Below are 28,000 nucleotides of genomic sequence, written 5' to 3' on the forward strand. Positions count from 1 at the left end.
TGGCGTCAACGACGCATCTGCTGCAATGTGTGTGAGTACTACAGTCATGATCTTTCGAGCCGGATCTGTAATCAATAGAAGTGTTGTGCGTGCACAAAGACTATAGTTTCACGAACGCATTTTGTCACCATCATTAAGGACTGATGCTGAAGATCCTGAGGGAACCGAATTGAAGTAAGAACTCTTTTAAAACGCAAATAACAACATTCGGTACTTGAGTTTAAAATTCCGCAAAAAAATGCGTCAAATTACGTAATTACATTCGAAGATTGAGTAATTAATTCGAAATTTTCAATAAAATTTAAGATGAGTTAGCACTCATTAAAAGTGTTTTTTAGATATTGGATAATCACAAGAATGGATAATCACAGACCATTATGGCGTCAGTGGTCGTCTCACTTTTCAATATTTGAAATTCGCCGAAATTCGCAAACCGTTTAAATCGCGGATCTAAAAAGATGGTATATTTAACTCAAGATTATCCTGTTTCGGATGTCATTGACTGTAGCTATATCTTTAAATTTCGAAAGCTGCACTGTTTATATTTTTATATCCGCTTCAATCTGAAATTTTAATACTAATAATACGATCTTGAACTGAGTTGTTAAATCTCAATTCATTTCCCTATTCTTATTGTCTCTGTAAGTATTGCAAAGAGTATCTGAAAAAAGTAATATTATCACTAAGTAATAAGTAATAATTAAAGTAATCATTAATACTAATAAAGAAGATCCAATAATTTTTTCTGTTTTTTATCTAATGTTAAAAATGTTGATATTAAATGATATTCTTAACAGCTAATTATTACATATGGACCACACATTTAATCCATATAATATATATTTTCATATTGATTAAAGCAGTAATTAAAGTTCTGCATATCTTTAACATATTACTCATTGTTAGCATCTCTGTCAATATCGAATTGTTTTTCTACATCAATTTCTATGACATTCACATCAGAACTCTAAGGCTTTTATAATGTTCCATTCATTGTCTATCATTACAAAGTAAATTTGATTTTTATTAATGATTGATTTAATTCTTATACTACTATTGAATTTTTGCAAAATGGCTCCTAAATGTTTCCTTCAGATTATTAGCTTCATGTTTTTTTCTAAGATATATCTAAGCTATAAATAATATGTACATACATAGAAATTCTATTATTATTAATTATAATTGGATATTTATATCTAAAATTTATAATTATTTATATCTAATTTCTTATGTCTTGTAGCTATCTCCATTTTTAAAGAAATAAACCAAATTTTTCACGTAGAAATACTTCTTAATAACTTAATTTAGTATGTCGATGTAATTGGGGGCCATGTAATCCTTATAATATTTGTTCAGTAAGAGTAAAAAGTCAAAGTGAGACTCAAGTAGTGAAAATGATTAAAAATCGCTTGTTACAAATTCAATGCAAGCGTTTGTTATTTCTTCAACAGTAAAATATTTACAAATAAATTCCGTTTCGTTGTATGTACTTAAAGCAACAATATTAAATTAATATATGCAATAGTTTTATATAATAATGATAGCAAAATAATAACGTAGCTTGATTAATGAATTATATATAAATAGAAGTAAATATGATGATATAATGTTAACACAGTAGAAGCACAATGATGATACATGTTCCGCGATGAATTGCAAATTTTGAAGTAAATTAATATGGAATAGTACACGTACACTTGTGTTTATTTGTATTTGTTTTTTTCCATTAGAACAAGAAAAACACTGGTTTGGTGTGGATTGAGAAAATTTTATTGCTTTAGTCGAATATAAAACAATACTTTATATTGATATCGGCAATCAAAATAAATTTCCCTTGCTGGTAGCGAATGTTTCACTACTGTTCGCTTATGAGTAAATACACATATATATGTATTTCCTTCATCAATAATAATATCGGTAATTAAAAAAATTTTCTGTCACTTATAATTGTTATTTATAACTGAATGATTTTTTTAATCATGTACTTTTCTGAAAATTTTTCTTCAAATTTTGTGATTAACCCTCCGCCTTCTGTGCCGGAGTCATTTTTGACCAGTATTGAGAATTACTCGAATGCAATAACGCACACAGTGATGGGAGCTACTTGTGTTAGTAGCTGAAACCTGATCGCACTAACGCACGAACGCCAAGTGGCTAACACGTGTCCGCCAAAGTGCCAAAGTGACGAAACCTGAAGACAAAGGAATCAGTTTTTGGTAACGCTCCGAGGAGGAAAGACGTGCAAATCGAAGCAATTATTATTTTTGTTCTTTTTATTACTTTTTCCGTTGTTTCTATTTGTTTCTATTTGTTGACGCATTGCCAACGAGCAATATTTCTTTCTCTTCTCTCGCTCAATATGCACAAGACGTTCCTGACAGTGACCAATCATCAGACAACGAAAGTGTATCAAATAGTGACGCTAAACTCCAAATGCAAGATTCCGAAGTCAAAATGCAAGAAGATAATATATCAGAAACTGTGGATAATGTAATTCTAGAAAACCAGGAATTTGGACGTAATTGGTAACGTATTGGACCTAGCAATGATACAGCGATTGTCTCGTCAATGTATAAATATAAATAAATATAATGTGATTATTATTTGTTTCTATATGCTCCTACATGTTCCTACTAGTCGGATGTCTGTCACTGTGTTGGTACAATATCGGTGAGGACCTCGGTCTCGAGCGACATCACTCTGTGTTAGTATAGTTAGTATCGGTGAGCTCGGGCGATCTAAATATGTGTTAGTGGAATGTCCGTGTGGATCAGAAATGACTTCGGCACAGAACTGCATGCTTCAGTAGTCGGAGGATTATAATATTCTCAATTAATATTCTTAAACAAGTTGAATAATAAACAAATTACTGATTTTTTTCACAAAAATGTTTAAAATAACTATTATTTCTGGTCTCCGAGAAATATGCCAGCTTCTCATAATTTTAAGATATTCATGATTTCTTAGGACGACCAAAAACATTCATAATTCTGTTGATATTACGAATGATGCCTGAGAAAATATTCACGAACTTTTTTTACGAATTGATAATTTAAGAAAGAATACAGTCATAGTTAGGATGTGCATATGTCTATGATTAAATAATAATTAGTTGTTTTATCTGTCATATAGGAGTCACTGTTTAAAATGGTTGTCTCAAAAGTTCCTTTCGTTTTATAAGGATACATTAGATACGCAAAATTTTTTGTTCTAGGTTATTGAATTATATATGATCCATTTTGTTCTGTTACCTTTCTCCATCTCTCCGGAAGCCGCATAATGTCATCTTTCCAGAACTTCTGTGATTTGCTAGCAAAATATCGTTCTAAGTGCATTTTTAATAAAAAGTCGTTTTTTGTAATAAATTTTTTTACCGCGAAGAGAATTTTTTAATAAAAGAAAGAAGTACTAATCACACGGGGGAATATCCGGAGAGTATGGAAGATGAGGTAGAACTTCCCAATCAAATGATAACAATTTGTTCCTGACGGTTAAACACAAATGGAGCCTGGGGCGTTGTGTTGGAAAACGACGTCTGTTAATTAATTCTGGTCGTTTTGTGGCGATTTTTTCCTCCAATTTGTCCAGTTGGGAACAGTATTTCACTGAATTGATTGTTTTGAAGCCTTCATAATAAATAGCAGTTCATAATAAATTACACCTTTCCAGTCCCATCAGATTGGCATCAAAACTTTCTTCGGGTGAAGATGAAACTTTCCTACTGTTAAAGGCTTCTTACCCCTTGACCGAGATCGTTTACGTAATATTCTCGTAAAGAATCAACGCCTTATCCCCAGTAACCAATCTCTTCAAAAATGAATCTTATTTCGCTGAAGAAGCAGATCACACGTCAAAATACAGTTAAGGAGATTGTTCTCTGTCAACTAATGCGGTACCCATACTTCAGAGCGATTGACGTAACCGATCTTCATAAGATTATTGCGCACCGTTGTTCGCGGAATTTTTTAAATATCCGCCAAACAGTACATCGCAGATTTTCATCAACCATGACCTTGATTATTTCCATAACCGTAGTGGATGTACGGCTGCTGCGTTCTTCATCTTCCAGATGAAAATTACCAGTTCTAAAAATCCTAAACCAGCCACGAACTGTCTGAACACTGGTAGCACAACTCCCATACACGATGCAAATCTCAGTTGCGGTATCTTTACCACTGATGCCTTTTTTAAAATAATGCAGCATTACATGTCAGAAATGCAGTCTTTGATTTTCCATACTTAAAGGTATCTTTCTCTTCCGAGAAATTCACGACCCTTCAGATTCGACAGTTCTGGAGTCAAATACAGTCATCTTACCAGAAGGATGATAAGTTTGTCATCTCACTCCGTGGGCAGATCCATTTTTTATTATTATATTTTTTATGGAGACTAAATAAGTTATTTGTAATAATTTTCATAAACAATCGTTGAAATTTTTATTAGGAGCCCAGTTCGAACGTAAACTATGGAAAGCTATGAGTTGTCTGCCTTTGGACAGTCACGAAATCACGTCGTCGCTTATATGACGTTAAAATTGAGCTACTCACATCCTATCGAATCTCATCGACCGACGTCACGGCTTTTTCTTGTTTTCATATTGTCGATGAAAAATCATCGTTTAATAGTGAAAAATTTTCGAATCGGTGTTTTCAGGCATTCTACGAAGGATACGGTGAATGGTAAAATGAAATCGTGATAAAATCAATTCTAGCGATAGTTTAATTTCCGCCTGTGTTAACAAATTAAGAGAACATTATGTAAACCAGGACAAATATTTAAACCCTTCCGTCGATTATTCATCGATTGCACAACGAAACAAAGCTCAAGCGGTGGGTCCAGCTGCTTTGCTGCACGAAACTGATAATAAGATTATTTCAATGCCAAAGCTCTCTTTGATTTATTTCATATACATATATATTCGTATACAGCGGATAAAATCAAAACTCAAACAAATTGTTCGTTCGATTCGTATCGAGTGACTACTTAGTGCACGTAGATTTTACATATAGAATTGAAAATTAATTGTCGAGTCGCATTTTTTTTGCGGTTGGGACTGACTCAAACGGTTGTCTATGCTCAAATTTAATTTCGCACAAACGCGTTGAAATGGGACGTTTCCCGTAATTAATAATCGATCCTAATTTGTAAATTTTTAGAAGTGAATCTGTATTTCTCTGCGTATCTGCGTATCTATCGTCTAATGTCTATCTATGCGCGTAACTTTTGTCTATCTGTACTTCTCGCGTTTATTTATTCGCGTAACTTTCGTCTATCTTCTTCCCAGCTGATGGCGGATTGGCCTATTTTATAGAAACTTTGAATTACTGCCAATCAATTTGAAGTATGGGTCATTTGATTGCCTAGGTGAAACGTTAATTTGAATATTGTGTGATGATTCGACGTCAACCGTTTTTGAAAACGTTAAACAAAACAGGCCTGACGACCGGAGATGACGACAAAAGATACTAACCGTGATCAAGCGTGGCGGCCGTTAGGATTTCTTACCAGCATGAAAAAATGGGCCGTTAAAAACTGTTATCTTTAGTCATAAATACTCTGAATTTAGAAAATAGATTTTTTTGTGCTGAAAAGAAGAATATTGAATTAGAAAATTTCTATATTTAATTACGATTATCATAACTGCCTTGAGACGGAAAATATTATCTTCAATATTAATTAATAATTAAATTTGCTTTGAACTTTTCTTTTAATTTGAAACCAGTCAAATTGAACGTACATCTGTTTGAAAGAATCACACATATGTAGATGTTTATTAGTGGTGGAAAAATAGTTGATAGTTTTCAACATCGAAAACTGTCGATATCTTTATATGATTATCGATGATGATCGATAGTTTTTTTCCCCATCTACTTTCCACTCTGTCTATGTCATGGCTCATGTGTTCTTCGACTGTTCATCAGCAATGCCATTTTGTATTTTGATATTCCGCAGCACGTGCTCAAACATGCTTTGACTATTAAAACCTCCACACATGTTGAAACATGCGGCGATATATGCCTCGATTTCTAAGTTTCATGATGCATGTTGCAATGTATGTATGTATCTCAGCACCGGTTGGTAGACAAATTGATTCATGAACTTTTAGAGACACTCATATTCTACAATTCATATTATTATTTTTTTAATTTTTTATATTATTGTTGTTATCATTATTAAAAATAAAAATGAATAAATATTTTCCAAAGAAAAGGAAAATAATTGAAGGTAATAAACTATGCACAGAATCGGATGATACTATAGATCAGGGATCGGCAAACTTTTTGTGGAAATGCGACGTCTGTATCATTACTGCGATCATTGTTCACAATTTCTCAACTCGACAATCGGTTATTGCGTTACAGCGTGTAATTTGATTTATTTTTAATTTTTTTCATGTCAAAAACAATATTAACCCGGATAAAAACAAGGCGGCGGGCCATACGTGTGCTACAGGTGATAGGTAATGTGGAATTTGATTCTGAACTCCAAAAAAAAGAAATTTTTAATATGTAAGTATTTTAAGAAATTCAGTGTCAAAAAATTAGCGAAATATATTAAAAAAGAAAAAGAATACAAAACTAATAAAAATACAACAGATTTAACAGAGGACATTAAAATATACCATCTAATTGAACTTAAGAATTCAAATAACATTCCAATTCCTAGTACATATTAGTATCAGTTCTAGCAGCCAATATAACTCAAGTCAATTTAACTATAAATATATTAGTCCTTTTTTTCTTTTCAGTATGACAATTTTTTATTTTCAATTTCTAAGAAAATTAAATTCAACATTAATCATGACAATTGCTATAAATTATCAGTCGTATAACATAGTCAATGACTTTGGTTTTAAAAACTTTATTCACTTAGTTAATCCAAGATCCATAGTGTCTAGTAAATTTGCTTTAAGAAAAAAAATAATAAATATCCTATATTTAATTAATTTATAATTATAAAATTAATAAATATCCTTATTACGATAAATTGAAAGAAATAATATAAATTATGTTGCAATAACAATTTATATCTGGACATCGATAGCTATTAAGTCTTATATAATTGCAATATGCCAATTTATTGATGCAAATCAAATTTATTTAACTGTTGTAGAAACGTTCAAAGATGTACAAAAGAAAGTCTCAAAAAAGAAAAATCCATGGAAATTAATCCAAAACATTCCAACACATTAGAATAGTACATTGTACATAAGATATATAATTTAAACAAAGGATTGTCTAAATCAAATACTTTTAAAGTTCCCAATCTATTGTCAACAATATTAACTAAATTTTTAAACAGTTTTATGTTTGGGAAGTTAAGGATTGATAATTTTAGGTGCACAATATGTGACAACGTTATTGATAATACCTATCACTTCCAGAATTTATAATTTGAATTATTTGATACCTAAATTAGAAAAAAGGAAAATATTATATTCAAGTCTGCTTATTTTGAAAGGTAAATTGAGAATTCAACTACTTCCAGAGAATCTGAAAGAATATTTAACATAACAGCAAATAGGAAAGAGGATGAAAATAAAAGGAAAAAGTATCGATAATCGTTTTTTTAAATAAAACTAAATGGCTATTTTCATACTTTGTTTTTTAATACTGTTCTTCATCCTAAATTTTTTTTCACTTTTTCTATTAAAACGTTTTTATAAAAATGATGATTATGTATACTTATAATATTATGGTAGTGAATTTGAAGTTTTAGAAACAGTCGATAATTATTAATTGTTCGGGATTATTGATTATTATCAACAAAGACTACTATCGATATTTCTTCACTTCTAATGCTTATTTGTAATATTTTGTGAATAAAAAATTTACATAGAAACAGCCTAGAGCAAAGGCAATCGTTTCCCTATTCTTTTGAGTCAATGTTATAGCAATCCGATCACTTGCCGCGAGTCCTTATCGATTGCGTGCTGATCAGCTCAATCAGCTCATCAAATTTACTAGTATGATATTGGACATAAAACAAAAAGAATAGAAGCAATTTACGATTTAAGATTAGTACTAGAATGACGCGACGTAAGCAGTACACTTCGACACGATGGGATTCGAACCTCATAAAATTCTCTGTTTCCACCCCTTGAATTTGATTCAAGAAACTGAAGTTTTGAGTTTTATCGGCCTGTAACCGTGTCAACCAGTCGTGCGGAGGAATTCAAATTTTAGATTGAAATTATAATAGAGTCGAGTCAGTAGTGATAAATAGATGCACATGACCGAGCCAGGATCGTATTTTAAATTTTATTTCAACTTTAATATTTTGTTATAAAACGTATCTTAACTGCAGAAATGAAAATATGAAGGACACAATAAATAAAGTCAAATATACAATTAAAACCACTTTTAAATTACACATGTGACTGTTATTCACTAGCCAATAGCTTAGGCTCTTTATCATATGCTTAACACGCGAACGTTTTGATGTAGTTTCATGAAAATGCAATTTATTAGAGGAGCAAATTAAAAAATAGCGTAGATACATAAAGTTCAGACAAATACCCCAAAAACGATCAATAAATGGAACATATTTTGCGCGATCGATTTTCATTGCACAGTGCAGATTATACGAATAGCAATATTTAATTTAAAATACTAATAAATCGGATGAAATAGCAATACGACGTAGCAAATTTAGCTATCACTAAGTCGGTTCTTAAATTATTTATAAAGTTCGGTTTTTTTCATTATCATTTAAAATATTTTATTCTTTTATATTGAATCCACTACACTTTAAGTACGTGTTTCAAACATTCTATTCAATAAGATAAAATTCATTAGATCAACTCTAAATATCGATCATGGAACGACCGTGATTTCTAGACCATTTTTCTCTTAATAACTCCTTCCGTCCATTATACCGAATTCTTCAGAGAAATGCCAGCTGTTGACCTACGATTATTTAGCTGTTTCTTGTCGACTGTCGAGATTTTGTTTAATGGTTCCTCTCGATTGAGACGTGTATTGCGCTCCGGCCAAGAACAATGCTTTGTACATTCTTCTCGCTTGGCACACGTGTACGTACATACATACATATATGCGAAACACGAAGATGGCGCTGAACATGCAAACGAATTATATATAAACGGATGGGCGAGAAAGGCAGAGATCTCTTTGGTAATAAAACGAAAAATTGGTGCAAATATTTACACCGTCTATTTGAAGAGACGATGGAACGCTACATTGGCCAAGCCCGTCTCTTTGTACTGTCTTTATCTGATAATTTGCATAATAACAGACAATCACGACGAAAGTGAGAGTGAATTTTCATCAGAAGCGTTTTTTATTCGTATCTGTTCGTATCTTGCGATGATCATCTTTCCATCGACCGTTCTTTTCCGTACCACATTTCTGTCACGTGGTTTCCGTTTTCTTCCTTTTTTATCAAGCAAATATGTAAATTTACATGGACTAACAATAAAAGGATGTAAACGTTCTTGTCAACGCTCGTAAATCGGAGATTCCGGCGTTAATTTCGCAAGCAGAATATTCAAATGGACCGTTGAAGAAGCAAATCAAAGTTGAGAACAAAGTTCGATTAGCTCCAAGATTTTTACTAATCATGTTAAATAAAATTCGACTCTGTCGCATCGAATACTTCGAAGAAATTGCAAATATAAATGAAGCAACGAGAAGTCAGAAACAACACTCTTCAAATACCTTGGAGAAACGTAGATGCAAAGCAATCTCACTCTTTGATTTCTAGTGTTCTTGTGTTTGAACTCTGTTCCAACTTAACTTTCAGTTCAAGCCTCCAACTTCATTTTGAATCTATGAATGATTTCTTTCAAGTTAATTATTCTTCAAGTTTATTTTCTTTTACAACCGATCAAATTTCCTCATGGAATTCGTTGATTCTCACCGACACATTGCTATGGAAGAAACATAAATTCAGAGTTAGCTTTTCGTAAAAGATGAGGAATGAGAAGCTCTACCAAGGGAATCTTTTCAAGTGTGAGTCAAAAAAAATCTTTCTGCGTGAAATCTATTTTCCTGGACTCGTTCCCTGTGAGATCCCTCTCACTGGTATAACTAACGTCGAACACAAATAGCTCTTGACTATTTTGGAAGATTCCTGTTAAGTTTTGCATCAGAGAACCATTTTACAAATACTGTATACAGTAAGGGAATCTTTCTTAGAACTTTGTTGACGAAAAATAAAAATAAAGGATATTATCAAAAACTGGCATATGTATCTGGAATATGTTTAATTGAAAAATAATTCCTATATCATTTATTGATGCTTTTTGTCTAATTTTATCCAATTTTCCATCGAAAATTGTAAAATGAAAATCATCATTGGACCAGTTAGAAATAATATAACCAGTCATTTTGTTTTAACAAATATAAATAAAAGTACTATTCTAGTAGCAGATCGGTTTGCCAGTGCGACGCACGAGCATCATACCTGGCCAATAATCCCTGTCAAAATTTCCAATTAATTCAACGTTGGCTGACTATTATCGACTTAACTCGTTTATCACTATTATACGACGTTCTGGGCCGGTTCCACAAATGAAAATTTGATTTGCTACAATTACTAATGTGCATGAATCATGAATATTATTTACGTAATTGTAAGAAATACTGATCATCACAATCGGAACGTGACTCATTTGCAAGACCGGAAAATCAGCCTTTAAATTTAGTGACCGATCACCTTGCGTATAGAAACTCTGTCTGAGGAGTACTATTGGGAAAAAAGTATGAAGGCGGTACGTTTACAGAAAATCTGGCAAAAGTTCAAGCCGCTTTTTTACTATATATATACAAGATTCGTGAAATTCATGATCGTTTCTCATTCGTCAAGAACATGATTCCCGAATTTCGTGAAAATGAATCACTTACATTGTGCAACAGATTTCTAATACTTTAAATCGTTTTGTTGAAATTACTATGTTAACATAACATAATTAAAAAAAGGAACAACGCTTTATAGAATTTAAAAAAACAGCACTATAAAAACATCTATCAAACCGACATTGATTTAAGGAAATATTTAATTGATGTTACAAGATCTCTCATACTATTTAAACGTGTTTAATTTCTTACGAAGAACGTAATTTGTAATTTCAAATTTCAGAATATCATGGACTTTAATTGCTAAAATAATTTCTTTTAGAATTTTACTTTTCCGTTACTCCGAGAAATTGTTATAAAGATACACGTAATGATTGATTAAATTAGCAATCGTTTCGAGATTATCAGCATGATATCTTCAATGGCGATGACTAACAATAAGCTGGATAGACGATTGTCGGAACATTGACTCATTGTCAGCGCAGCATCGAGACGCATACGCAGCGAGCCATTCGAAATTCCACAAATATTCTCGTCCCGTCGTTAAAAGCCGCCAAGCATGCTCAATATTTTCCCCTCAACCCCTGACATTCGTGCATCTTTGCCGCCACGTGATCACGGACTTTCCCTCTCCATCGGTTACGGGTTTAGAATAACCCAAAGCTCCGTGGTTCCGACCATTCGTGAGTTCGATCTCGAGTTCTTCGCGTCTTCTTTCCTTTACGGAACGTCCTGTGAGAACCAACTGGCTAACAGAAACCAACGCGGAATTTTTATACAATAATGGAGGTAGCTAAAGGTGCGTGCTACTAATTCGATTCGGCGTACAATCCAACTCTGTTTTATTTTTTTAATTCGACTTCTTCCCCTTGCTCTTATTCAATCCGATTCATTATCATTTTCTAATTTTTCATTGTTTGAAATTTTCGAAAATTTTTAAGATCGTTTAGATAGTTCATAGTGATTGTAGTTGTGTATTAATCTTTTCGCTATTCAATAACATTATGAAAAACGTTTAAAAAATGAACCATTTACCCGTACGACGTAAGTCCGATCAAACAATGAGTCTGATCACCGCGTTATCCACGTGACATATGGATTAAACAGTAAAACAATTAAAATGAAAATCTGTATATTTCCGCAGTAAACGAAAACGCTGGCAGTCTTGTGGAGCAGTCGATGAATGTCACGTCGGAATCGAAATCCGTCTCCGCCGTGAAATCCGTACAGAGCGTACAAACCAAATCCGTCGTTGAGTCAGCGACATCCATCAAATCCGTGACTTCGTCATCAACTAGATCGCAGCAGTCCATGGAGTACGAGGAAACGATCGAATACAGCGACTAAAAAAGTCCATCATCATCGCGCAAACTAACAATTAAAAAACAACAGATATTCCTTTGACATCGTACCACGCAGGGGAGAGTCGACACTCGGTATTTTTGACTTGATTCCAGCGTTGATTTGTGTATAAATATCAGCGTATCTTGTCAACTGCATCACGTCAGTATAATTCGATAAAGAGAAGCCCCAAGGAAATGCGGTTAGATTCAGGCAAAGTTGATTTTGGAGCGAAGAACAACTATGTAATGGAAAGAGCACTGGAAAGCGATTGAAAACAAAAGAAAGAAAACGCGAGTCGAGTCGAATGACCGATCGGCAGGTTAAAGCATTCACGGCAAACTGTTCAAGATAGCTTTCAAAAATAGCCACTCTCTCTCTCTCTATCTCTCTCTCTCTCTCTGCATACGTGATAATGAAAATAAGAAGAATAAGAAGACGAAGAAAATGAAGGAATGTTTGGAAGCCTCGACCATGTGCTCTGGCTCTCCTCCAATCGGCGTGGTTCTCCGCCAAATAGTTACTTGCCCCTTCTTTTTCTTTTTCTAAGGATTCTCCTTACTCGTCTCCTTGATGCTCCCTTAAACATGTAAGCTTTTTAATCACAGTCACGTCTTAATCCCACACTTCATTGCGAACATTCAGTTACCTTTGTATAATAAAGTTTCAAAGATATTGCTCTCTGGTTTGTTCAATGCCGATCTCTCACGCCTCTGATCTATAGCAATTTCTATTGTTGTCGTTTCAAACTAGCAACGAGATTGCAGATTATTAGTTAAACGATGTGCTTTAAAGAGTAAATGTCTATTCGTTTCGTCGAAGACCATAAACTGATTCCACGACGATCTTGAATCTTTGTAAAAATGAAAAAGAAAGAAAGAAATGCGCTTGGAGAATCGTTGGATGAGTGAATCTGGTGTCTGTATTTTCTCATTTCTGATTCTCAAAAATTGCTTGAAGCGACGAAAAAACGATGTAGTCGATGTATTGTTAATTTTCACGTCACCCTTAACCCTTGAATTCTAGTCGAACGTCGTCCACGATTGAAAGAAATATCATGGAGAACCGATCATTCAGTTCTCTGAATTCGACATAGACATTAAATGAAAACCACGAAAAAAAGTCAATGCGGCCGCTATCTCTCTACGATTTTTTGCTTAATGTTTAAATTAAAACAGAAGTTTTCTTCGTCAATCGTTTCTTTACATTTGTCTCTTGATCAAGAATATATATGTATACGTCATAAGAAGATAAAAAAGAAGATTTTTCTCGTTTTTTCCAACAACTGAAGTTGACTTGATCCATTTTTGTGAACAACGAAGTAATTTTCTCACCTAAAGCGTGAGAAGAAAACTGTTATCCGAGAAGAAAAATGAATATTATTTATTAAATGACACATAGAAACCAGAGATTTATAAATGTAATTTTTGAATTATGAATAATGGAAAAGGAAAGAAATTTCATAAAAATGAATTACGAGATTTGTGAAAGAGAAATAAACTTGTACAATGAAATATGTACAGTATGTTGTAAACAAATCGTTGGATGGCAAGTATAGAATATAAAGTGAGAAGTTAACTACACTAAGAATTCAGTAAATTAAATAGCATTCTTTGAGCGATAATCAGTGAATGCGATTAAAAGTGTAAATCGCCAAAGTTCGAAAGTTTTTTACTGCCAGTTTGTTGGAAAAACTGCCAGTTAAACGCGAAATGCACAAAAAAGTTATCGATCTCATCGATAAACAAATATTCAAAATTCTGTGAGAGAGTAAATAGCGAGAAGCCATAAAAAGTGTCAAGAAATAAATTAATTCTTCTTTATTTTGCCAGAATTAATGATCAAAATTATGTGGATGAAAATAGAAAATTGGCAATCGATCGCTGGCAATCGAAATATTGAAATTTCGAAATTTTAGATTTACAATTAGATCGATCCTGAGTTATACGAGCCAAAAATTTTATCTGCATTTTCATTCGCAAAAAAAAAAAATACAGTTCTCAAAATCAAATAAATTCCACAAGGAGCAATTATTTTAAATATTTTTCCATACATTTTTTAATGTAATTTATAAAAAATTACATTAAAGCACGAAAATTTCCTAATCCCGTTTGTCAAAAATATTCACTCTACTTCATTTTACAACATTTTATTATGTTTACTTTCATAAATTTTTACTTTTAATTTCTACCTAAATATCTTCATTAAAAATGAAGAGAAAAGAAAATGCATTTCAGTTTGATCGACTCATTAAGAATTTTATCGTGTCGTGAACACTATTGTGTTATTGAGCACGTTTGGGAACGCGATACCGAAATAAATCCTTCTGTTTATCATTAACGAATTAAATTTTCGGCATAGCAGCCTTGATCGTTATAAATTTTAATCCTAAAAATCAATTTAACGTGGATGAAATATAAATACTATTGCCATGAGTATAAATAGATTCTTTTTTGTCAAAGAAGAGAAGTAAACTCGTAATAAAAGACAAAAATGAATGAACGAACGTAACGCCATGGTAATAGTGCCTTTGCTTTATTGATACTGGAAACGTTGTGTCTTCTGTGTATAATTAATTGTAATGCAATTAATTTTGAATGAGAGACAATCGACTCTTTTATGATTAAAACAATTTGTCTGATCAAACGTGATAGCACTATGGAATTTAATTTACAAAACGATTAATTCCAACATCGTGATTTTAATGTACAGAAATTAACAATATATCAGTAGCGTTAGCCTGTATCATACTGTTGAAAAAGATAACAGAGGTTGATTAGGAGCTATTAAAATTATAATTGAAAGATCGACAAGCACGTACTCCGTTAATTGTTTCCGTTAGATCCTATAACACTTTCGCTACCATAAGCTTATTTAACGAGCGAGCAAGTGTAAAAAATGACAAAATGAAGTCAGACGAAAGACGACTAAAAGCGCAAGTCGAAAGACGACTAAAAGCGCAAGTCGAAAGACGACTAAAAGTTATTATAATTGAAAGTACAAAAATCGAATTTGACGAATTCTTCTAATATATGAGTATATTATCTTTACATATTATTATATGTATAATAAAAAACATTTTATAAACACAGTTTTATTGGTTTTTTTTACAAAACGAAGAACAATGAAATATTTTTTCAATCACATTGTAATAAAATTAATTGTTAGCAGAACGATGACAGGAATATTGAAATCGGTCAGACGAACATAAATATGGTAGATCGATGAAATCGATATATCGGGCCCGTCATTGTTTTCATTCTAGATGGGATTCAATGCAATTCAATACAAAGGAAAGGAAACAAGAACACTAATCCTGAAAATGAGGAAGTGTAATCGAGCCGATATACGCAAACTGATTATTGACTTTGAAATTTCCGAAACTATGAATGGTGAGCTCGTACAGTAAGCATTCCATTCAAGAAATCCTGTAACACAACGCGTTTTTATTTTTCGTATAATGTTCTAAACAATCAAGTTTCTGCTGAAATTTACCTATAAAACTAATTTTAATAGTTATGCACACAATAAAGAGATTCTTAACAAGGACCAATTCTTAACAAAAGCCAATTTCTTGTTCAGACAGTTAGCTAGCTATTTTTCCCTCTTCTGTTTATCAATTTTAATTTATTTTCTTTTTTCTCGATTAAAGCGAAAATTTCATTTATATTGTCATTCTTTCATGAACTTGAAAATATTTTTCAGTTGCTATTTCATGATCACTGAAACTCTTGAATCTAAAGCGAAAATTCAATTCATCTCTTTCACGCTTTTTCATCTTATTCAACTTTTTCAATATTTTTCTATAAGTTTTTTCATATCGACAAATATGTTATATTTACAATATGTTTTAATCAGGCGATTATTATTCGTTGAGAATGATAATCTATGTATATTTAAATACAAGTATTACTCTCAAATAGAGATGCATGACAAAAGATCTAACATTTAAACATATTCCAAAGAGTCTGTGAAATGTGACAAATTACGAGTCTTGATTTACAACTCGGTCACAATCAGCTTATGTATACTAAATTAGATCCTACAAATCATTTAAGAAATAATCAATCGTAGAATCAATTTTTATAGGAAGTTTTACAATTATTTCTATAAATATTTTTCCTTTATTATCAAATTAATTAAATTCAATAGATTCCGTTCGTCGAATATATTCAAAAATAGCTACTGTCTATACAATATTTCATCTGTAATTTCATCTGCGTTAAGTCTCTGCTGCTCGAAAAGTATTTATCATCTATTTTTTATCAATATTACTAATACATTTTCAATCATTTATTGCGATTTAATGCTAAAACTGTCGACAATTAAAATTTATCAATAATATCAAGATGAAAAGTAGAAAGGAAAAGAGAAATATTTAAGTAAAGTAAAAATTTACTCGAATCGCATTATTGTAGATTTATGAAATTTTTATAAAAAATTGCGAATTTTGATCAATCGAAGCTTCCAATTATCAGATTACGATGTCTTCTTGCCACTATTTCAAGCAAGCTGATAAACAAAGAATCAGATTCGAAGTCGACAAAGAAAATGAAAATAACAACTGTAAAAACGGAAGATGAACGTGTCACGTAGAAATAATTTTCCCGATAACTTTTCCCACGTAAGAGTTTATTAACATTATATATATATATATTTAAGGACAAATTCGAGAAATCGAATTAAACCAGGGACATGTGGGATATACGTTAAAATACGACAAAGTGGCTATTTAAGGAGGCAGGACAGTTTGACGGGCCTAAAAATTACGAATACTTTGGATGGCTAGTAAAACAAAAGTACATATTTGATTGACATGAGCTTTTGTGGTTTATTTTAACACATTATAAACTATAAAAAGCAACATTAAAAAAGAAAAAAAGAATCCTTATTTAACTTTTTAACGACATCCTTACATAACTTTTTTTTACATTACCTATCGGTGTGCATAATTCTAGCCAAACAGGATTAGCTGCAACAAAGAGGCAAAAAAAGTTCAAAAAAGTAAACAATATTCTCTAGGAATTGACGAAAATTATGAAAATAGTAGCCATTTGTTTTTGATGTATCAAATTGGTGTTAAAAATTTCTACGTTTTTTTGTTCATATTTTTCGAAATTGTTAAAAATTAAAAAATATTCGATCGTCAATTCCTATTAAATATTACACTAAAGATACGTACCAAGTTTCACAATAACCGGTTGGTTAGATTCCGAGATATCTTGCACACCGTTTCTAGAAACCTAGTTTCGAAAAAAATGCGTTTAAAGTTTCAGAACGTAAATTTTCATATGTATCCTTTACTTACTTTTTTTATTTATATATCGCGGTTCATAGTTCTTACAATTCACAACTAAATTGAATCCAAGTCCTCTAATATTCGATTCACCAAAAGTAATATTTGAATCACACGATCTATTCTTTACTACTTAAAGTTGTAAACAGTGATACAAATTCAATTATTCTGCATCCACGGATTTATACCCCCAAAATAAGTCGTTTGAAAAACTAGGACCGTTTGTATCTTATTTCTAAGACTTCAAACTACTATTTAAGACAAAAAAAAAATCGATTTTTTGAAAATTTCAAACTGTCCTGACCCCTTAATGCAATTATAGATCGAGAAGCACTCGAAATCTGAATGTCTAATTGCAGCAATAATATGGACTGGCATTTGACTTCGAAATTAGCCATGAATTTTCGCTGATGCTAAGAGAAGTTTCAATACTGTCAGCCGACTAAATGCGCGATGGGACGACGTGTTTAGATCAATTAGCTGCGAATTAAATCCGATTTTCCGAATCTTCTCGGAAGTAAAAGAATAAAATCCTTGCCAATTGAAAGAACACAAATTGAGCTCGTTGATCGGTCCGAAATTGATCTGGAAACAAAAAAGCAAAGAAGAAAGAAAAGAGAAATTCGATAAAAATAAGTATTATAACTACGTGTAAAAAATATATAAGATAGTTATTCGTATAAAATCTAGACGATTTTGTTACATCTGTATCATAATATGCTGTAATTGTGGTGTGGCACGATGGACCAAGTGTTATGAATCCGGCTCGAAGCGCTAATTGTTGAGGCGAATGGCAATTACGTTGGTGAATTGTAGCGAAATAGCGTAACGATTCCAGTGAGATCGAAAGTCGCGAGCACTGTATAACAATAACGATGTAATGTAATGTAACGTCTTCCCCGCTGACGGCGGGCCTGTATTAGCCTATACAAATTGACTAACGAATTCTAACTAATCACTTTGAAGTACGGGCCGTTTGATTACTCAACTAAAAAATACTTTAATTAAAACATCGATCGAATGGTCGGTGCCAACTGTTCTTAGAAAACAGTATTGTAAATATAACAGTCCCACGACCAGCGACCGAGAACAATAAATGATCGTAAAATCCAAAATAAGACAATAAATTTCTCCATGCTGATAAGAAACCTAAATTGTTCTAGAAGATTCTAGAAGAAACTACATATGTGTACGTATGTATCAGCACGGCGATGTCAGTTTCGATGTCCGCTCGTTCGACGATTTACTTCCGTTGAAAGGATATTTGATCAAAGAAGACTGAAATTTCTTCAACCATTATATATTTGAACGTGTATGAACAATTATTGGTGTGTAGTATGTGTGTCGTCAGATTGATTTCTTTCACATCCTACCCTTCTCTCTAGTTCTGAGGAACGTGCAGTTAGACAACGACAGTGTTTGCAATTCGCCGTAAGTCTCGGCATGGTCGTTTTCCTAAGCTATCCATAAAGTACTTTGGCAAATGTTGGGTGTTTTATGACTGATTGTCTAAACTGACTGACCGATTCGGAATATTTTGTTTGGCTCCGGAATAACGTAATTTGAGCACATTGCAACCTCCTTATAATGCGTCAGAATATGGTCTAAACAAATTGAATTAAATATAAATAAGGTACATTTCAAATAAAAAATATTATTAACTTCAACTCAAGCTCAACTTATAAATATTTTGGACTCATTTCCTTTTTTTCCTAATTAAAAAAGAAGCAGAATCTCCCACAATTCATCGTCAACAACACAATGCTGGGAGGCATTCTTGAAATTGAGACAACACAAAAAGAGGCTGCGGCGAACAGAAATAAATAGAAAAAATGACGAAGCCGGTAGAAAAAACTGGAAGAATCGAAAGGTATCTTGTGTCTGACATAGTTGATCCTATTTATCTTATCGCAGGGCATCGGTTCAGTTCATATGAATTATATTTGAAAAATCACGATTGTAAATATAGAGCTAAACGAAAGTATTCGCATACTGAATTAAAAATTGTCTATATTAAAAATTGTTATAACTTCATGAAAAAAAAGTCATATAACGATGCAACAGGCCTCATTTTAAAGTGTGAAGGCTCCACTTTGACAATTTATTTTTTTCAAAGATGTGTTTACATTGTGTACCAAGTGAAGAAGAAAGGATATTTTTGTTATCGAAAATTGTAAAAATTTAAATGCCTCATTAAACAATCTTTTTTTTCATGATTAAATCCACCTTGAAAATCAAAGTTTTCTCTTTACAATGACCTCTTAAAACTTGTACGATTTTTTATCGTCATTTTATAAAACTCTAAACATTATGGAATTCTTTAATTGATAAAATGTTAGGATTTCTTGAATTTTCGTCGTTTAACTCTGATATTCAAATATTATTCAAATATTCAGTTTATTAAAATGGCGACAAAAAATGTACAACGGGTTGATGCAAAGAAAAAAACTTCAATCTTGAAGATTATGATAGATCTAATCACGAAAAAAAATGTTTCTACATTTTTTAAGGCGTTTTCAACTTCTGTTCTTGCTTTTCCACGTGCTGCATGATCTAAAAACATCTTTGAAAAAACAGAACTCAATATTGGTAAAATAGAAACTTAAAATAGGATCAACTGGATTATTGTACGATTTTGTTTTACGTACTTTAAAATATCGATAATTTATTATTTTAATTATTATTATTTTATTTTTAATTATTATTATTAATATTAAAATTTTTTAACGAGTGTGCGAATACCTTTTTCCACTTCTGTAGAAATACCAATTCTGTAGGAATTCGTTTCTTGGTTCAAATATTTGTGGAGTGGCATAAATAGGTCTAATACCTTTCAATAACAATTTGCAATACTGCACGTGAGAAAGAAATTAATAATAAAAGCAGACAATAGAAACTATGCTATCAAAACATTTTCGACCAGCAAACATATCTGGTCGTAGTATTTACATTTGTAGCCATGTATATATCATTTGTGATCATTTCTTTCTCTTCATTAGAAATGATTTTGCTGAACGTTTTATTGCCAGTTACTTCTGGACGTCTTGTAGATTTTATGCGATTTCTGTACAATTCCAAGTCGTTTAAATTCAGGACATTTCCTGTGTGTGATAAAACTCACACTTCATTTCCACATCCACATAATTCTTTTTTATTGTTCTTATATGTTTGTAACGTTCTGTTTGTATAAAAATGTTTAAAATAAAAATTTAATTTTACCTTCAAATATTCTTTTTTTTAATTCTTCATAAATAGCAATACACACTTCAGGAATCATTTTACTCAATGACTGAGATGAAATTGCAGTACTAAATTTTAAATCTTCATAATTGTTGCTAAAAACCTCAGTGTTGCGCATAGTTTCTCCTCTGCACTAATTGCATCTTTCATGACTGTATTTCGTTTTTCAATCATCACGAGGTTAATTTTACCTTACTGATGCCTAGTTGCGATAGTAATTCTGCTCAATACGAGAAGAACCGCAGGTTCGGACATTTGTTTCACGCACTCAATCGAGCGGTCGATAGTGCGAAGCTACCATCCGTGGAATTATGCCTGAATACTTTTGGCCATATTCTTTTTAGCCAAAGGAAGCAACAAGTCTCCTAGGAGTCTCGTGTGGATCGAAAAGCTTAAAACAATATGAAACTACTATGATCAGCTACTTCTTTCATCTGTGTAGTGTTTATCTTAAGAACCGTAAATTTTTACAAATATCTGGCCATGTATCTACAATAATGGACAAAATTATAAGACACCTTGAAAAATTACTGGCACAAAGATTTTCATTATATTTCTTATAAACAATACTACATACAAATCAAAGTTATGTAATTTTAATTAACATTTCTACAAATTAAACGAATATTTCCAAAAATTCTTAATTTTCTTAATTTCCAAAAATTCTAATAATACAATTTCACTTGAACATATTTAGACAAAATAAAACACTAATAAGAAACAAAAGTAGTTTTCATAATTAAACGAAATTTTCAAGTCTTTTTTAATGCTAATAGTAGGTTGCTCTTCCTTCATAACTCCGACTTGATAGACTTCTGAATAATTTTTTTTATATAATATTAATCTAAATTCCTTCAGGCGCACAAAATTACCTTTTGATCTAAATTCCTCCAGGTGCACAAAATTGCTTATCAAGTTTTAATTCTTGAATGTTATTGTATTGCTTTCCACCTTCATATATTGCTAAATTTTCCCCATACATTTTCAATAATATTAAGTCCAGAAACATTGCTGGCCAATCTAAAGTTGGTATATTTCTAGTGTTAAAAAAGTCTTTTATAATTTTAGCTGTATTAAATAGATTATCATGCTGGAAAATGAAATTTTCTCCAGCAATTCTTGTAGCACAATCCTGAATTTGTTCTTCTATTAATTTTAAGTAATTAGTATTCTATTTTTCCATTGTAAGCAACATCTGCCCAAAGCATTACAAAACATCCTGACGACTTAAAATTTTCTGATCTTTTCGTTTTCAAATTATGGAAGTAGTATTTGCAGCCATCAGACCCGTCTAAATTCATTTTTTTCTCATTAGTGAAAATGACTCCACTTTTTTTTCCACTGAAAAAGAAAAAGTTTCAGCGCGAATTCCAATTGACATTGCTTTTGCTGTGTTGTTAATGACGATTTTATAACAAATTTTTTTTTTCAAGTATTTTGTTCGCTGAATCTCTCTTTCTATCGTCTTCACCGGTGCATTTAAATTACATTCAAAATTTATCTAGGTATAATGTATCTAGGTATAATGGCTGAATTCAATGCACTTTTCAAGATTATTCTCTTGTTTTTTTGCAGAAAATTGGTGGTCTTGATAATCTTTTCAGTTTTTCACACTTTTTGGGATTACATAAAAAATTTCTAATAGCACACCGATTTCTTTTCGTTTTGAGTGAAATTTACATTTCCTGCTTTTAACTGCAGAATTTCTATTTTTTCTTCTTCACTTAATGATTTGTTACGTGGCGTGCTTTTGTTTTATTAATTTTTGATAAAATTAATTAAATTAATAAACTCACTTTTATAGAATTTATAAGACAATAGAATTTTAAAGAATTTGTAAGACAATACAGGCAAATACAACTCGATACGATGACTCTCTGTAACAAACTAGTACTAATGTCTCATCATTTTGTCCAAAGGAAATTGTATTATTTTTGTTTAAATTAAGAATTTGTTGAAATATTCGTTTAATTTATGGAAATGTTAATTAAAATTATATATTTTTGATTTGTATGTAGTATTATTTACAACAAATGCAATGAAAACTTTTGTACTAGTAATTTTGAAGTCTCTTATAATTTTGTCCACTAAAGTATTTTCCCATACCAACGAATGATCGATTTTGAACTAGGTAAATAAAAAGCGAAAATATTGCACATTTCATTATACAAAACAGACAAAGTATAATACATTGCTACGCATATTTGTTGCCGTTTTTATGTAAATTCTCGCAAAATTCTAATTAATAACATTATTATAAAAGTAAAAAGTTGGATATTTTAATAACTTTCTTCAAGCACGTATAATCTATATATTGCCCGAGGAAAATTTACTTTGTAATCTATTTAATGATTTACATTTTATGCGAAATTGTAAGCGAAGAATATTATATTTATTTTTCTCCGTTTTTCCAGCATTTTGAATTTTTTAAATACTACGTCTATATTAAGAATATTATTTTTCATTAATATCATTTATTATTTCGATTCAGTAATAAATCTTAGGTTTGGCATTTTTCTCTAATAAACCGGAACTATAGAAAATTACTTTCTGAAATGCAGACTATACACATATTTTTCTTTTAATTCTGTATCTTTATTTCCATCCAATCATCTAATGGTTAGATTCTAACCGACGACAGTTGACAAGCATCTTTCTTTGTAATGAACAGAAAAATGATGAAAAGTAATAGTATCTATTGAATTACGATTTATTAAACTGCAATTTGGTATACACATTTTTTATAATGCAACTTACGTTTCTGACTTTAAAGCTTCGTTATTTCAAGCAAATAAAGCGTTAAAATTAGAGATAGAATAATAATCTAATGTTATAGCCATAAATTTTTATACCTGATCTTACTTCTATGTTCTGAATTTTGTTAGATTCTGTTTAAACTCATTGTCAGATTCTTCTACCGCTTGCTGTTTCACACTAACTACAACCGATCATCAAGTGTCTGTCATACTGACTTTTTCAAGTATTCGTCGACAAATTAGATCTATCTGAATTGAACATCGCAGTTTTTAGTTGTGCATACTACCGTTTCACTGGCGCTGCAGTCTTTTTCAGACTGAACCGATAATAAGTAAGGGGATCAGGTGACTTTCAAACGTGGGACATGAAAAATGGGATGTCTATCCTTGTTAATTAATGATCTATCTTTAATCAATGGAGTTTGACAATCAATAAGCCCTCTTTTTTCCCTCCTAACAACAGAATAAAGCAGATGGGCCTCCTCCACCATGGCTCGCAAAGTATGAATCATAGTTGGCTCTCGAGCCGCCAGTTCGACAATTCTGATTTAATCGATCGACTATTACGTCTTATCTCTTTATAATACATGACCGATAGAATTATCAATGGAAATATTACCATATATATAGCAAGAAGAAAGTAAATTAGAGGTGATTTTCTGGTTTTTAAGCACGATAGTAAATTCAAATTCGTAGGAATGAGGCTTCTAACAATACTTTTCAATATTGATGATATTTTAATTTGAACTAGATAGTGGCAATTTTGACAATGGTTGCTCTACCGAAAGTAAATTGCAGTAAATCACAATAAATTGCTTAACCTGAAATAATTATAGTATGTACAGGTTTTTTGACAACGTTAAATACAAATATAAAATCCAAAAAAATTCGCATGTTCTTTATACGATGTCAACAAGACTGGTTATTAAAATTTATACTTCTCGATGTCGGCTATTGCATGTACTAACAATCGTGTTATATGTATTAACTTGAAGTCTGTAAAATTTTTGCATCCGTACATTTTGAAAATCTTGCAAATAATTTGTGTCATTTTATCATGTACGCATTTGCAAATTACGAAATGAAGATCTTCAATAACCTACGATAAATCGTCTTTAATTGATAAAAATCTCTAATTCACAATTTGTGTCAATGTTCAAGTACTATTACATGTGAAACAGTATGATTATTATTTCAATTTTTATTCCAAAAATTGTGATTAATCATATATCAGTATTTAGTTGTATTAATAAAGGCAATCATTCTGATAAATGATAAGATCATTGACTTTTTATAAAACATGTATCTGGAAATAAAAAAATAAAATTTATCTAACATAAGATTTGATTAATTTTTTATTATAGCACCTTTTCTTAGTGCTACAGGAGCACACGGCATTGGACCGAAAATGTTTCAAAAAATGATTCAAAAAGCGACTAGAACATTCAGAAAAATACTTCTAGTTCAAATACAACATAGTTGATACATAAGAATGTGAGTATAAATTTTCAGATTTAAATATTTAAGAAAATCATAATTAATAATGATAACAAATAAAGAATGTATAATCAAATTTACGAAATTATAAGTGTACTTTCTGTAATTTTCAGATGATTTATGGATCAAATTGCACAGAGGATATATTATTACCATTAGAGGATATATTATTAACTATTATTCTTTCTAATTTCCAACTGCCTTATAATATATCATGCAGGTTTGAGCATAATGATGAATATGTCAGGTATACGTATAAATACCGTAATCGATAGATCATAGAAATTTGATCACGAGTGCAAACCAATGTTCACTATAATTTCGAGTCTAGACTTGAATGTTCATCTTACATAAAGATGCGTAAGGAATCGAAATTCGTTAATATTGTAAGAACAATATATTGTAAGAACATATTAAATTATAAACTTACACGAATCACTTTATTTTTCATATAATTAGGAATCAAAAAGAAAAAAAATTTTTGTTGCTTCAAGAAAGGCACGATAAATTTGCAAATTATAATACCTTCCTGTGAGTGCAAATTGTAATACTAGAACAGATAATAACTACAATAGTGGATTATGTGAACTCTATAAATATATCGATTATAAAAATCTGCATGAAATTGTCACGAGTGAGTATTTGAAATGGCTGAAATACTAATTCCTCGTATAACTAAGAGATTGTTAATTAATTTTTTTTCTTCTAGAAACTCCAATTTCATTTCACTGTCAAAACGATAATTAATAACTTTGTAATTTAAAATACAAGCATAAAATGACAACATCAAAACTTTTGATACCACCCATACTACTTCAGTTGATTGTCTCTGTTCACATTTTTGGACTATACGTAGCGAAAATAGACAAATTTAATAGTAGTAACTTACAGATAAGATAATTAGGGAGATAAAATAATAGCTATAGCATAATATAATAACTACAATTTACTTCCTAAAAATTTAATTATGTGTATCAGTGATTTTATTTATATATAAAATTAGGTATTGTAAAATCATGAAACGTTTTCCTATTTTAATTGGAACGATATCATTATATTTCCCCTGTTCTGCACCACTTCTGCACAATAAGAATCTGCGATAATGACGACGTCAAATGCATCATACTTTCCAGCAGGAAACCAACGTCAGCCTGTTGGTGTTTGAGGGCAATCCAGTAGTTTTTCGATTACCTTATATGTAAGAAATTTATTAATAATTTATGTTTAATATATAGAAAAGGAAATGGAATAGCAATTTAATATTTTTTTTTTTTTTTTCTATTTAGCATCACAAAGGATGTCTGGAACTCACGATATGAGATTAAAATGAATCTGAGTGCTAAATGAGATTACTGCTTTTGCGGTTAGATATTCTTTGTTCAACTATCCAAAACTAATTACAAGTAAAATCAAGAATTCATTACGAAATGATTAAAATAATTTGATCCTAGAGTAAATTTTTAGCAAATATTTCTTTTTTAAGTATAGATAGATAAATGGAAGATTACAGTGAATCAATAGATTCATCTCTTATACGTACCTGAATCATCTATTTGTAGCATAAGCTGAGAGTCTTGACAATTTTCCGTATTATTATATTTTGATACAAATTAATGGCTTATTTTTGTACGTGCATGCTTTACTATTTTGTATATTCTATATATATGAACAATATACGCATTTGTATGTTAATAAAGAAAGAAAATTTTTCTTTCATGCCAAATGGAACAAACATTGTCTTATTAAAATCTGAAGGCATAAGGGAAAAGCAACAGTTTTACGAAAATGATATATTTACACAATTTATTTTTATATCTCAACATTGTCATATTGTAATCATAATCATCATCGAGTCACATAATAATTAGCAAAAAAAAAAAGAGAAGTAAACGTCGAATATCGATAAAAAGATGAACGAGGAAAATTTTAGGTCAAAAAGTAGCAGTACAAAAGGAATAAGAGATTCGTCGGTAAACTTGGGAAAATCAATAGATCGCAAATCGGTCATTCTCAAAAAAATTCGAATAGAAAGAAAAAGAGTAAAAAACTTGTAATAGCTTTTGAACGTGTCTACTCGTGTAACCTAATTGATTAAGAAATATGGAGGAAAACTTATCAACAAGTTGCAATCATCTCGAATCATCATTCGTATAACAGATTCTACTCTATAGTGTATGCATTTCATCTTCATGATTTTCATCCTCATGATTCGCATTTTAGTCACCAAATGCCCGATAAACGTGTCATTGTAGGAACTGAATCCAACCATCTTACAATATTAAAGGCTATCTTAAATACTGTGAACAAACACGGTCATTCTTTTTTTTTTTAATTTTGGAGTACAGTTTGCTATCGGATGACTGTGAGAACTTTTCTTCCAGCTTTATCCTTATTCAGAGAATAAAATGAGTAAAAATATCTACATATGATCGTACTTCGAAAAAAAGAACCATATATAATGAAGGCTGGACAGGATCAATTCCAATTGTACCTTTATAGGACGATGTTCATTGTAGCTGGTCCCACTACGTGCATTTATGTGTCATTTATAGTTAGAACAATCGTTGGTGTCGAATACATTACTATACTGAAAACAAAAATATGACTTGAATTTTGGTGCTTTCAAAAAATCATGATAATGTTCACAAGAACATCCGACGCAATAAAAAAAGAAAAAAAAAAATCAGAAAAAATTGTGCTGTGACAATTTGTTCACACCTATAGTTTTGTTTCCAATATGCTTCAAGTATCGAAAACAAGTATGTAATCTTAAATTGGCATTCGGTGTTGTAGAAGTATTGTGGTCTTTAAATATGAATTCAAAGATCATAATAGAGTTTTTTTCGAAAATTATATTATAATAGAAATAATTTTAAGGAAAAGAAAGAAAAAAATAAAAAGAGTCAAGAATTAAATCGAATATATTGAGAAATTTAAAAAAAGTAAAATAAAATATAATTCATAAGCTTGCAAAAGATAAAAGAAATGAAAATAGGAAAAGTTGTTGAATATTTGTGATTGACAACAAACGAAACGATAACTTTTGTATACAA

General features: G+C 31.1%; 1 long non-coding RNA gene across 6 annotated transcripts; it reads left to right on the forward strand.

Annotated features, from left to right (window-relative positions):
- Positions 1-27,534, forward strand: LOC122534637. Of its 6 annotated transcripts, none has more exons than XR_006307950.1 (6): positions 1-174; positions 24,815-24,944; positions 25,061-25,307; positions 25,407-25,581; positions 25,657-26,145; positions 26,234-27,534. It is a non-coding gene; the product is annotated as an uncharacterized LOC122534637 (long non-coding RNA). The 6 variants fall into 6 exon arrangements; XR_006307947.1 differs by lacking the exon at positions 1-174 and adding an exon at positions 23,942-24,101; XR_006307948.1 differs by lacking the exon at positions 1-174 and adding an exon at positions 24,108-24,285.
- Positions 27,535-28,000: the final 466 nt, after the last annotated feature.

Source organism: Frieseomelitta varia, unplaced genomic scaffold (genome assembly GCF_011392965.1).
Source record: "Frieseomelitta varia isolate USP_RPSP 00005682 unplaced genomic scaffold, Fvar_1.2 scaffold_62, whole genome shotgun sequence".
NCBI lineage: Eukaryota > Metazoa > Arthropoda > Insecta > Hymenoptera > Apidae > Frieseomelitta > Frieseomelitta varia.